The sequence below is a fragment of the Triticum dicoccoides genome, chromosome 7B (genome assembly GCF_002162155.2).
Source record: "Triticum dicoccoides isolate Atlit2015 ecotype Zavitan chromosome 7B, WEW_v2.0, whole genome shotgun sequence".
Classification (NCBI taxonomy): Eukaryota; Viridiplantae; Streptophyta; class Magnoliopsida; order Poales; family Poaceae; genus Triticum; species Triticum dicoccoides.
Genome location: NC_041393.1, coordinates 594,281,965 through 594,294,924, shown reverse-complemented (window position 1 = coordinate 594,294,924; position 12,960 = coordinate 594,281,965). Strand labels below are relative to the sequence as shown.

General features: G+C 42.5%; 1 long non-coding RNA gene across 1 annotated transcript; it reads left to right on the top strand.

The window, feature by feature from the left end:
* The first annotated feature begins 1,252 nt into the window (after window positions 1–1,252).
* LOC119341689 lies at window positions 1,253–3,740 on the top strand. Its single transcript, XR_005165243.1, has 3 exons — window positions 1,253–1,752; window positions 2,607–2,743; window positions 3,513–3,740. It is a non-coding gene; the product is annotated as an uncharacterized LOC119341689 (long non-coding RNA).
* Window positions 3,741–12,960: the final 9,220 nt, after the last annotated feature.

Genomic DNA, 12,960 nt, shown 5'->3' with positions numbered 1-12,960 from the left:
TGACATAAACCCCATCTTTTTATCCTCGATGGAAACAATACAATACGTGCCTTGCTGCCCCTGCTGTCACTGGGAAAGGACACCGCAAGATTGAACCCAAAGCTAAGCACTTCTCCTATTGCAAGAAAGATCAATCTAGTAGGCCAAACCAAACTAATAATTCGAAGAGACTTGCAAAGATAACCAACCACACATAAAAGAATTCAGAGGAGATTCAAATATTTCTCATAGATAAACTTGATCATAAACCCACAATTCATCGGATCTCGACAAACACACCGCAAAAAGAGTTACATCGAATAGATCTCCAAAAGGACCGAGGAGAACTTTATATTGAGACTCAAAGAGAGAGAAGAAGCCATCTAGCTAATAACTATGGACCCAAAGGTCTGTGGTAAACTACTCACAACTCATCGGAGAGGCCTTGGAGATGATGTAGAGGCCCTCCATGGTCGATTCCCCCTCCGGCGGAGCACGGACGAAGGCTCTAAGATGGGATCTCGCGGATACACAAGGTTGCGGTGGTGGAATTAGGTTTTCCTGGTGCTCTCGAATGTTTTCAGGGTACGTGGATATATTGGAGGAAGAAGTAGGTTGGTTGAGCCACGAGGGGCCCACGAGGGTGGGGGGCGTGCTTACCCCCTGAGGGCGCGCCGGGCGCCCTCATGGCCGCCTCGTTTGCTGCTTGGCGTCCACTCCAAGTCTCCTAGTTTGCATTTGTTCCGAAAAGTTCTCTCCTGAAGGTTTCATCCCGTTTGGACTCCGTTTGATATTTCTTTTTCTTCGAAACACTGAAATACGCAAAAAACAACAAATCGGGCCGGGCCTCCGGTTAGTAGGTTAGTCCCAAAAATGATATAAAAGTATAAAATAAAGCCCATGAACATCAAAAACGGGTAATATAATAGCATGGATCAATCAAAAATTATAGATACGTTGAAGACGTATCAGATGCATGGCCCATGCTACTACTAAAACTACACGTGGGCAGGTGCTGGGCCCATATTAGCAATAGCGACCGTTGCTAGAGGCGTGCTATTGGTACTGCCATTTGCCGTAGCGCATGTATCCTGGCCTACCTCGCCCGGCTCATTAGTTTCCTCTCCCTCACTCACTCTCACTCCATCTCTGTTGCCGTTGCCAGCCGCCGCCATCGCCCGCGCACCACCGCCATCGAGGTAGCACCTCCTACCACTACAACAAGAACATACATACACCAACGCATCATTAGCAACGGAGAGACATCATGTGTTGGGCCGTGGCCTCCTCTCCCACCTCCCCGCGAATGCCTCCTCCCTTTCCTCCCACTTAAAAAATAGCTAACCTCCTCCTCGTACCCACTTGCTCCTAATTTTCCTCTCCGTCTCCACAATCATCTCCTCGCCACCCTGGTTCTCGGATCAAACGCAGATCAAGCCTCCCGGCATGCTTATCCTGGAGCAACATACTGAAATGCAGAGTCGAGAAAGAATCATTAACCCCTCACCCAAATCTTTCTCGCAGGAAATTTTGGATTTGATTTCCAAGTACTTGGTGGTGCCACCGGGGGCCACGATCTGGAGCGACGGGGAGGACTTCTGGAACACCGACCTATCCAAGTTTGAGATCCGGGCCAGGTTCGCATCTGGTACGCCATCCGCAACGTCGCCATCAAGATGGTGAGCCAGCTAGAGTTGGATCCCGCCATCGCCGCCTAGTTCAAGCGCAGCCTTCGTGGTCTCCCTCTGCCTCCGCCACCAGAACATCATCACCGTACGTACTTCTGCAATCCTCTAGTTTTCTCAGTCCAACCTTTCTCAGCCGCAATTCCCGCCCTCCGTCGATCTGATTCACCAGCGTCGATGGCGACGCATCCATATTTCTCTGCTGGATCTTTCAGTTCTTAGTCATTTTAGTATGTCAACATCTTCGCTGGATTTCCCGCTGTAGTGTTGTAGAATAGGGCGGCCCAAGCTCCCTCTTCTCCTTTCCGGATGTTCAATTTTAGGCATGTTTCCTATCTAGTTCTCCATCTGCAGGTTGTTGCTACTTAGCTGACTGATTTACATATATGGAACTGTGGTTATCTGTGTTAATTCACAGGAAGAATATTTGCTTCCTCCTTTTCTGACAAACTGTTTTTGTGATGCATTTAATTTCTTTGATTTTCTTGCTATTATATAGTATGTAGGTGAATACTTAATTACTAATATTTTCAATTGAAGTTGATCATCAGACTCATTCAATTAGCTGCCATATTATCTCAAACTTATCCTAGTTTGTGACCATGTCATCAAAGTGGATCTTCAAGGATCAATGGGTCAACACTATTAACGGCGAATGACATTTTGATTACTTTATGGAGAAAAAAAGATCCCCTTATCAGTGTTATGAATCTCATTAATTTGTTTGACACACTTTGCAGTAAAGAAATGAGTCAGACATGCACATCTCTGCACATCTTAACTCGTTCTTGTAGGTTCTATATGTTTCTTGTGCCGCCCCACTTCTATCTATTTTGGTGTCCGCATCATCAGTTACACCAATATTATCCACCGGGTAGCCATTCCAGGCTTCGACTATGCTCATTTTTGGGTTTAAAATTTGGTTTAGTTGTAAATGTGCAGGGCAGGAACAATGTCTCTCCTTGATGGGTTGTACAGGCGAGGTTAGGTGCATCTCCTTTATGGACAACAGCGACTCGGCCGAACTAATGCAGCGAATATAATGCAAGATGCAGTACTGAGAAGTCAGATGGATCTAAGTAAGTATAGTTACAGCTACTGATTATGTACGGGTAACTGTTTGGCCAAGGAGGAAAAGTTACCTGCATGTACAGTACTAGGAAAATAAAAATGACATGACCCAAGGATGTTTAGTTTTTGCATTGCCCATCTCATTTAGCAATGTACTTTAAACTGTTACAGTATTCTTTTTTGCAAGCAATTTTTTGGTTCAAACAACACTAACTGCACGTTGTTGAAAAAGTAGCCTACCTATTAGTATAGTAATCACTTACATGAATACTGAACCATGTCCCTTGAAAAATATATTTATTTATTAAATAGATTTTCAGCATACTAATATCGCTATATTTATTTATTAAATAGATTTTCAGCATACTAATATCACTTCCTTAGGATTTCAGATTAATTCAGAGTTCATATTCAGTATACAGTATTTAAAATGAGATAAACAATTTTGCTAGATACCAGCGTATGAATAATGATTTATTGATGACTAGCAGCCGATCTACAATGTGTTTTGTAAGAAGAACTTAATTTTGTTTCCCCAGTTCACCAAGGGTGTTATTGGCTCATGCAGGTTACAATTTGTTAACCAATCAAATTTGATGTCAGTATACATATATTTGGTCTTCTAAATTACCAACCAGATGCTGAATCTGCAGTTTACAAACATTTGATATATAATCTTTGTACAGAGCTACCATGGTGCTCCTTCTTTGAATTTCTACTGCGTTAACCAGTTTTTTTCTGCCATACGTTACTCATCTTATTTATTTGTTGTTGTAGATTGCCAAGAAGTGATGATGCTTGGGTCAGATGTTGATGGCAACATCGAGAATGTGGCCACTATTAGATAATTAGAATGTCATATTTAAGGTCAACATTTCAACCATTGTAGTTGATTGCAAGGTTGACAATTGGGCTACTACTAGATTGTTTCACATCTTGTAATCTTTGGAATGTGTTCTTTTGTAATGCAACACAATTGATTTAATACACGAGACTTTCTGTTCATTATATTGCGACTCTTATTCGCCAACTCATAATTCTTGATGGCAATATATAAACTATCATCAACTGTTCATGCTGTCTAACAAAGCTTCTATTCGTTGCAATGATCTCCCATGTCCATATGAAAACCCTTTTCTCGGGGCATCCACCAACGCATATGAAATGTTGTTAATCTCTAACTCTATGTGTTGCTATCTTACAACGCTTCTACACGCTGTTTACCAACCCATGTATATACGTTGTTGTAGACCCTTGCAACGCCACCAACGGCAACACATACTAATCCGTTGGTGTAGACCATAGCAACACACATATGGACATACGACAACGCATCGATGCGTTGCTGAAGGGGGGTTCCTGTTGTAGTGTCTTTACTGTTGCTACTATTACCATTACTATCATACCACTTTTGCTACTAAATACTTTGCTGCAGATACTAAGTTATCCAGGTGTGGTTGAATTGACAACTCAACTACTAATACTCAAGAATATTATTTGGCTCCCCTTGTGTCGAATCAATAAATTTGGGTTGAATACTCTACCCTCGAAAGCTGTTGCGATCCCCTATACTTGTGGGTTATCAATGCATAGCAACGATAGGGAAGAGTGTTGTCCACGTACCCTCATAGCCCGAAAGTGGAAGCGTTAGCACAACGCGGTTGATGTAGTCGTACATCTTCACGGCCCGACCGATCAAGCACCGAAAGCACAACACCTCCGAGTTCTTGCACACGTTCAGCTCGATGACGTCCCTCGAACTCCGATCCAGCCGAGTGTCGAGGGAGAGTTCCGTCAGCACGACGGCAAGATGACAATTATGATGTTCTACCGACGCGGGGCTTCGCCTAAGCACCGCTACGATATTATCGAGGTGGACTATGGTGGAGGGGGCCACCGCACATGGCTAAGAGATCCAAGGGATCAATTGTTGTGTCTATGGGGTGCCCCCTCCTCCATATATAAAGGGGGGAAGGAGGAGAGGGCTGGCCAAGGGGAGAGGCACGCCCAAGGGGGGGCAATCCTACTCCAAGTAGGTTTGCCCCCCCCCCCTTTCCTATTCCAAGTAGGAGAAGGGGGAAGGAGGAGGTGGAGAGAAGGAAGGAGAAGGGGGCCCGCCGCCCCCATCCCTTTCCCAATGCGGATTGGGGCAAGGGGGGCCGCGTGCCACCTCCTGGCCTCCCTCTCTCCTTTCCACTAAGGCCCATAAGGCCCAATAGCTTCCGGGGGGGGGGGGGTTCCGATAACCCCCGGTACTCCAGTATATGCCCGAAACTTCCCAGAACCATTCCGGTGTCCGAACATAGTCGTCAAATATATCAATCTTCATGTCTCGACCATTTCGAGACTCCTCGTCATGTCCATGATCACATCCGGGACTCCGAACAACCTTTGGTACATCAAAACACATAAACTCATAATATAACTGTCATCTAACTTTAAGCGTGCGGACACTACGGGCTCTAGAACTATGTAGACATGACCGAGACACATCTCCGGTCAATAACCAATAGCAGAACCTGGATGTTCATATTGGCTCCTACATATTCTACGAAGATCTTTATCGGTCAAACCGCATAACAACATACGTTGTTCCCTTTGTCATTGATATGTTACTTGCCCAAGATTCGATCGTCGGTATCTCAATACCTAGTTCAATCTCGTTACCGGCAAGTCTCTTTACTCGTTACGTAATGCATCATCACGTAACTAACTCATTAGCTACATTGCTTGCAAGGCTTATAGTGATGTGCATTACCGAGAGGGCCCAGAGATACCTCTCCGACAATCGGAATGACAAATCCTAATCTCGAAATACGTCAACTCAACAAGTACCTTTGGAGACACCTGTATAGCACCTTTATAATCACCCAGTTATGTTGTGACGTTTGGTAGCACACAAAGTGTTCCTCTGGTAAGCGGGAGTTACATAATCTCATAGTCATAGGAACATGTATAAGTCATGAAGAAAGCAATAGCAACATACTAAACGATCAAGTGCTAAGCTAACGGAATGGGTCAAGTCAATCACATCATTCTCCTAGTGATGTGATCCTGTTAATCAAATGACATCTCTTTGCCCATGGCTAGGAAACATAACCATCTTTGATTAATTAGCTAGTCAAGTAGAGGCATACTAGTGACACTCAGTTTGTCTATGTATTCACACATGTATCATGTTTCCGGTTAATACAATTCTAGCATGAATAATAAACATTTATCATGAAATGAGGAAATAAACAATAACTTTATTATTGCCTCTAGGGAATATTTCCTTCAATCTCCCACTTGCACTAGAGTCAAAAATCTAGTTCACATCATCATGTGATTCAACACCAATATTCACATCTGTATGTGATTAACACCCATAGTTCACATCGTCATGTGATCAACACCTGAAGGGTTTACTAGAGTCAATAATCTAGGTCACATTGCTATGTGATTAACACCCAAAGAGTACTAAGGTATGATCATGTTTTGCTCGTGAGAGAAGTTTAGTCAACGAGTTTGTCACATTCAGAGCCGTATGTATTTTGCAAATATTCTATGTCTACAATGCTCTGCACGGAGCTACTCTAGCTAATTGCTCCCACTTTCAATATGTATCTGGATTGAGACTTAGAGTCATCTGGATCGGTGTAAAAGCTTGCATCGATGTAACTCTTTACGACGAACTCTTTTATCACCTCCATAATCGAGAAACATCTCCTTAGTCCTCACTAAGGATATTCTTGACCGTTGTCCAGTGATCTACTCTTAGATCAAAATTGTATTCCTTTGCCAAACTCAGAGCAAGGTATACAATAGGTCTGGTACACAACATAGCATACTTTATAGAACCTATGACTAAGGCATAGGGAATTTATTTTCATTCTCTTTCTATTTTGTGCCATGGTCGGGTTTTGAGTCTTACTCAACTTCATACCTTTGCATCACAGGCAAGAACTCTTTCTTTGACTGTTCCATTTTGAACTACTTTAAAATCTTGTCAAGGTATGTACTAATTGAAAATCTTATCAAGCGTCTTGATCTATCTCAATAGATCTTGATGCTCAATATGTAAGTAGCTTTACCGAGATCTTTCTTTGAAAAACTCCTTTCAAACACTCCTTTATGTTTTCCAGAAAATTCTACATCATTTCCGATTAACAATATGTCATTCACATGTACTTATCAGAAATGTTGTAGTGCTCCAACTCACTTTCTTGTAAATACATGCCTTTCCAAAAAGTTTGCATAAAACCATATGCTTTGATCAACTCATCAAAGCATATATTCCAACTCCGAGATGCTTGCACCAGTCCATTGATGGATTGCTGGAGCTTGCACACTTTGTTAGCACCCTTAGGATTGACAAAACCTTATGGTTGCATCATATACAACTCTTCTTTAATAAATCCATTAAGGAATGCAGCTTTGACATCCATTTTCCAGATTTCATAAAATATGGTAATTGCTAACATGATTCAGACAGACTTAAGCATCGATATGAGTGAGAAAATCTCATCGTATTCAACAACTTGAACTTGTCAAAAATTTTTTTGCGACAAGTCGAGCTTTGTAGAGTAACACTACTATCAGCGTTCGTCTTCCTCTTGAAGATCCATTTATTTTCTATGGCTTGCCGATCATCGGGCAAGACAACCGAAGTCCACACTTTGTTCTCATACATGGATCCCATCTCAGATTTCATGGCCTCAAGCCATTTTGCGGAATCTGAGCTCATCATCGCTTCCTCATAGTTCGTAGGTTCATCATGGTCTTGTAACATAACTTCTAGAACAGGATTACCGTACCACTCTGGTGTGGATCTTATTCTGGAAGACCTACGAGGTTCGGTAGCAACTTGATCTGAAGTTTCATGATCATCATCATTAACTTCCTCACTAATTGGTGTAGGAATCACTGGATTTGTCTTCTGTGATGAACTACTTTCCAATAAGGGAGAATGTACAATTACCTCATCAAGTTCTACTTTCCTCCCACTCACTTCTTTCGAGAGAAACTCTTTCTCTAGAAAGGATCCATCCTAGCAACGAATATATTGCCTTCAGATCTGTGATAGAAGGTGTACCCAATAGTTTCCTTTGGGTATTCTATGAAGACGCACTTCTACGATTTAGGTTCAAGCTTATTAGGTTGAAACTTTTTCACATAAGCATCGTAACCCCAAACTTTAAGAAACGACAACTTTGGTTTCTTGCCAAACCACAGTTCATAAGCCATCATCTCAACGGATTTCGATAGTGCCCTATTTAAAGTGAATGCAACTGTCTCTAATGCATAACCCCAAAGCGATAGTGGTAAACCGATAAGAGACATCATAGGTCGCAAAATATCCAATAAAGTGCAGTTATGACGTTCGGACACACCATAACATTGTGGTGTTCCAGGTGGTGTGAACTGTGAAACTATCCCACATTGTTTTATATGAAGGACAAACTCGTAACTCAAATATTCTCCTCCACGATTAGATCGTAGAAACTTTATTTTCTTGTTACGATGATTCTCCACTTCACTCTGAAATTCTTTGAACTTTTCAAATATTTCAGACTTGTGTTTCATTAAGTAGATATACTCATATCTACTCAAATCATCTTGTGAAGGTCAGAAAATAATGATACCCGCCACGAGCATCAATACTCATTGGACCACATACATCAGTATGTATTATTTCCAGTAAATCACTAGCTCGTTCCATTGTTCCGGAGAACGGAGTTTTAGTCATCTTGCCCATAAGGCACGGTTCGCAAGCATCAAATGATTCAAAAAATCCATCTTTATGGAGTTTCTTCATGCGCTTTACACTGATACGACCCAAACGGCAGTGCCACAAATATGTTGCACTATCATTATCAACTTTGCATCTTTTGGCATCAATATTATGAATATGTGTATCACCATGATCAATATTCAATAAACAATCAACATTGGGTGTATGACCATAGAAGGTTTTATTCATGTAAACAAAATAAAAATTTATTCTCTGTCTTAGATGAATAATCGTATCACAATAAACATGATCTAATCATATTTATGCTCAACGCAAACACCAAATAACATTTATTGAGGTTTAACACTAATCTCGAAAATATAGGAAGTGTACGATGATGATCATATCAATCTTGGAACCACTTCCAACACACATCGTTACTTCACCCTCAACTAGTCTCTGTTTATTCTGTAACTCCTGTTTCGAGTTATTAATCTTAGCAACCGAACAAGTATCAAATACTCAGGGGCTACTATAAAAACTAGTAAGGTACACATCAATAACATGTATATAAAATATACCCTTGTTCACTTTGCTATCCTTCTTAACCAACAAATATTCAGGGCATTTCCTCTTCCAGTGACCATTTCCTTTGCAGTAGAAGCACTTAGTTTCAGGCTTTGGTCTAGCTTTGGGCTTCTTCACGGGAGTGACAACTTGCTTGCCATTCTACTTGAAGTTCCCTTTCTTTTCCTTTGCCCTTTTCTTGAAACTAGTGGTCTTTATCAATCATCAACACTTTATGCTCTTTTCTTGATTTCTACCTTCGTCGATTTCAGCATCACGAAGAGCTCGTGAATCATTTTCGTCATCCCTTGCATTATAGTTCATCACGAAGTTCCAGTAACTTGGTGATGGTGACTAGAGAACTCTTCCAATCACTATCTTATCTGGAAGATTAACTCCCACTTGATTCAAGCGATTGTAGTACTTAGACAATCTAAGCACTTTCTCACTAGTTGAGCAATTCTCCTTCATCTTTTAGCTAAAGAACTTCTTGGAGACTTCATATCTCTCAACTCGGGTATTTGCTTGAAATATTAACTTCAACTCCTGGAACATCTCATATGGTCCATGACGTTCAAAACGTCTTTGAAGTCCCGATTCTAATTCGTTAAGCATGGTGCACTAAACTATCAAGTAGTCATCATATTGAGCTAGCCAAACGTTCATAACATCTGCATCTGCTCCTGCAATAGGTCTATCACCTAGCGGTGCATCAAGGACATAATTATTCTGTGCAGCAATGAGGATACACCTCAGATCATGGACCTAGTCCGTATCATTGCTACTATCATCTTTCAACTTAGTTTTCTCTAGGAACACATATAAAAAATAGGGAAGCAACAACACAAGCTATTGATCTACAACAACATAGACATGCAAAATACTATCAGGACTAAGTTCATGATAAATTAAAGTTCAATTAATCATATTACTTTAAGAACTCCCACTTAGATATACATCCCTCTAATCATCTAAGTGATCACATGATCCAAATCAACTAAACCATACCGATCATCACGTGAAATGGAGTAGTTTTCAATGGTGAACATCACTATGTTGATCATATCTACTATATGATTCACGCTCGACCTTTCGGTCTCAGTGTTCCGAGGCCATATCTGCATATGCTAGGCTCGTCAAGTTTAACCTGAGTATTCTGCGTGTGCAAAACTGGCTTGCACCCGTTGTAGATGGGCGTAGAGCTTATCACACCCGATCATCACGTGGTGTCTGGGCCCAACGAACTTTGGCAACAGTGCATACTCAGGGAGAACACTTTTATCTTGAAATTTAGTGAGAGATCATCTTATAATGCTACCGTCAATCAAAGCAAAATAAGATGCATAAAGGATAAACATCACATGCAATCAATATAAGTGATATGGCATGGACATCATCATCTTTGTGCTTGTGATCACCATCTCCGAATCACCGTTATGATCACCATCGTCACCGGCGCAACACCTTGATCTCCATCGTAGCATTGTTGTCGTTTCGCCATCTATTGCTTCTACGACTATCGCTACCGCTTAGTGATAAAGTAAAGCAATTACAGGGCGATTGCATTGCATACAATAAAGCGACAACCATATGGCTCCTGCCAGTTGCCGATAACTTCAACAAAACATGATCATCTCATACAACAACTTATATCTCATCACGTCTTGACCATATCACATCACAACATGCCCTGCAAAAACAAGTTAGACATCCTCTACTTTGTTGTTGCAAATTTTACGTGGCTGCTACGGGCTGAGCAAGAACCGTTCTTACCTACGCATCAAAACCACAACGGTAGTTCGTCAAGTTAGTGTTGTTTTAACCTTCTCAAGGACCGGGTGTAGCCACACTCGGTTCAACTAAAGTTGGAGAAACTGACACCCGCTAGCCACCTATGTGCAAAGCACGTCGGTAGAACGAGTCTCGCGTAAGCGTAGGCGTAATGTCCGTCCGGGCCGCTTCATCCAACAATACCGCTGAACCAAAGTATGACATGCTGGTAAGCAGTATGACTTGTATCGCCCACAACTCACTTGTGTTCTACTCGTGCATATAACATCTACGCATAAAACCAGGCTCGGATGCCACTGTTGGGAAACACAGTAATTTGAAAAAAAATCCTACGCACACGCAAGATCATGGTGATGCATAGCAACGAGAGGGGAGAGTGTTGTCCACGTACCCTCGTAGACCAAAAGCGGAAGCGTTAGCACAACACGGTTGATGTACTCGTACGTCTTCATGGCCCGACCGATCAAGCACCGAAAGTACGACACCTCCGAGTTCTTGCAGACGTTCAGCTCGATGACGTCCCTTGAATTCCGATCCAGCCGAGTGTCGAGGGAGAGTTCCGTCAACACGACGGTGTGGTGACGATGATGATGTTCTATCGACGCAGGGCTTTGCCTAAGCACCGCTACGATATTATCGAGGTGAACTATGGTGGAGGGGGGCACCGCACACGGCTAAGAGATCCAATGGATCAATTATTGTGTCTATGGGGTGCCCCCCTCCTCTATATATAAAGGGGGAAAGGAGGAGAGGGCCGACCAAGGGGAGAGACGCGCCCAAGGGGGGTCAATCCTACTCCAAGTAGGTTTGCCCCCCCTTTCCTATTCCAAGTAGGAGAAGGGGGACGGAGGAGGTGGAGAGAAGGAAGGAGAAGGGGGGCCGCCGCCCCCTTCCCTTTCCCAATTTGTATTGGGGCAAGGGGGGCCGTGCGCCACCTCCTGGCCTCCCTCTCTCCTTTCCACTAAGGCCCATAAGGCCCAATAGTTTCCCGGGGGGGTTCCGGTAACCCCCGGTACTCAGGTATATGACCGAAACCTCCCGGAACCATTCCGGTGTCCGAACATAGTCGTCCAATATATCAATCTTCATGTCTCGACCATTTCGAGACTCCTCGTCATGTCCGTGATCACATTCGGGACTCCGAACAACCTTCGGTACATCAAAACACATAAACTCATAATATAACTGTCATCTAACTTTAAGCGTGCGGACCCTACGGGTTCGAGAACTATGTAGACATGACCGAGACACATCTCCGGTCAATAACCAATAGCGGAACCTGGATGCTCATATTGGCTCATACATATTCTATGAAGATCTTTATCGGTCAAACCGCATAACAACATACGTTGTTCCCTTTGTCATCGATATGTTACTTGCCCAAGATTCGATCGTCGGTATCTCAATACCTAGTTCAATCTCGTTACCGGCAAGTCTCTTCACTCGTTACGTAATGCATCATCCCGTAACTAACTCATTAGCTACATTGCTTGCAAGGCTTATAGTGATGTGCATTACCGAGAGGGCCCAGAGATACCTCTCCGACAATCGGAGTGACACATCCTAATCCCGAAATACGTCAACTCAACAAGTACCTTTGGAGACACCTGTAGAGCACCTTTATAATCACCCAGTTACGCTGTGACGTTTGGTAGCACACAAAGTGTTCCTCCGGTAAGCGGGAGTTACATAATCTCATAGTCATAGGAACATGTATAAGTCATGAAGAAAGCAATAGCAACATACTAAACAATCAAGTGCTAAGCTAACGGAATGGGTCAAGTCAATCACATCATTCTCCTAGTGATGTGATCCCGTTAATCAAATGGCAACTCTTTGTCCATGGCTAGGAAACATAACCATCTTTGATTAATGAGCTAGTCAAGTAGAAGCATACTAGTGACACTCAGTTTGTCTATGTATTCGCACATGTATCATGTTTCCGGTTAATACAATTCTAGCATGAATAATAAACATTTATCATGAAATAAGGAAATAAATAATAACTTTATTATTGCCTCTAGGGCATATTTCCTTCATCCCCGATTATTACCTCCCTTCATCCCCCCTTCTCCCCCTTCCTTCCTCCTCCCTCCTTCCTCCTCCCTCCTTCCTCCTCCCTCCTTCCTCGCCCTCCTCCTTCCCTCCTTCCTA